Here is a 1,595-nt window from a genome sequence, read left to right as displayed (position 1 = left end):
TCTTCTAATAAGTTTTATCAAGGGTATGTTATTGGATCACCCAATAAATCTTCTAAGATTAAAAGCATTTGGGTTAATAAAGTTGATTCTGTTTCATCTCATACATCTGTTGTTACTAATTTTGTGTCTTCCTTGCATTGTAAGATCCACTAATGATCTGATCAATCTTAACAAGAGAAGATTTATGTACTCAACATGCGAAACCGATGAATTTGCAATAAGAAAAAGTTCAATAGGTGACATTGAGATAACAGCTATCAGAACAGTTGGAAAAGTAAGAACAAATATGATCATAATAGCTGGTATGGGTCATATTTTATTTCTGATCATCTTGTTCAAAGTGCTAAAAAGAATACATCAAATAGAAATAGATGGTTTGGAAGTTACAACATACTCCAACCCGATACTAACAAAATAGGACCCAAATTCATTTGGGTACCAAAATCTATTTAATCTGGTTTTGCAGGTGTGTCAAGTTTGTGCTGATCAAAATATCATATCAGTGATACACCAATGCAGGGGGAGTTGTAATCTGTTCCAAAAAGGCTTCTAAACAATTCAGTTCAGGACCCGTGTTTTACCGAGTGTGGTTTCTAAACACCTAGTTTAGAACCCGTGCTTAAAATATTTCCATTTTTTTTTATTTTTTGAGCGAAATCGAAATATTACTTAAATCTATTTTCTAGGGGGAGTCTCTAGAAAGTTCAATAAAAAAAAATTCCGGAAAATAATTTTTTTTGGAAACGAGTATATTTTCTGAACAGGTATTTTCTAAGATTTTACTTGTGTAATTTCTCATCGATCATAACTCCAATACCTGTTTCAGCTATTCTTCAAACCGTTATTATCACGTCTCTTATATATAAATCATTTTCGGTGATAATACACTCGTTTGTACTCAAATGTTGATTTTTCTGATTTTTTTTCTTGATTGATATACATTTTTTTAATCAGAATCTGTAAACTCGTACTTACAGATCTTCATTCATTTCTCTCACATACTGAATAATTTGATCGTTGTTGCATCATTCCTTTATTGAATATGCTTAAAAGCCAAATTTCTTGATCAATTCTTATCTGATCATTGTGCTTATTTGCAATAATATTTTTGATCAACTGTTTGTGATCAACTGTGCATAATGCTAAATTTTAGGAGGAATTGAGTGCTTATCAGAAAAACCTCTATGGAATCTCAGGACCGACAAACCTACCCAGAGGACAACCATATCTTAGTGAGTTTAAATACATAAGGGTTTGTGTGCTGAGAATAAAATGAAAAAGAGAGGGGTAGTTGTTGTGAGATCAAAAGAATTGACGAGAGTTGTGTCAGGATTAAAAGAATATAAGAATCCTGTTCCAAACTTCTAAAATTCGGGCATACCACACAATCTATTAGTTCTCAATTCTTTTGAGAATAATATTGAAAAAGGCAAAGCCCAGGACAATTCTTGTCACAACCCCACCAGCTACTCATTTATCTCTCAACAGATAAGTGTTTCAATAACACTTGGGGTACGCAGCTCATTATCTATCAATTTCTCATTCGGAGAAAGTTGATATTGAATCAGAAGGATATATGTCTCCCCTTCAAGTCT

Source organism: Cynara cardunculus, assembly GCF_001531365.2.
Source record: "Cynara cardunculus var. scolymus isolate 2C chromosome LG 13, CcrdV1, whole genome shotgun sequence".
In the NCBI taxonomy this organism is placed as follows: Eukaryota; Viridiplantae; Streptophyta; class Magnoliopsida; order Asterales; family Asteraceae; genus Cynara; species Cynara cardunculus.
Note: the sequence above shows the minus strand (reverse complement) of the source record.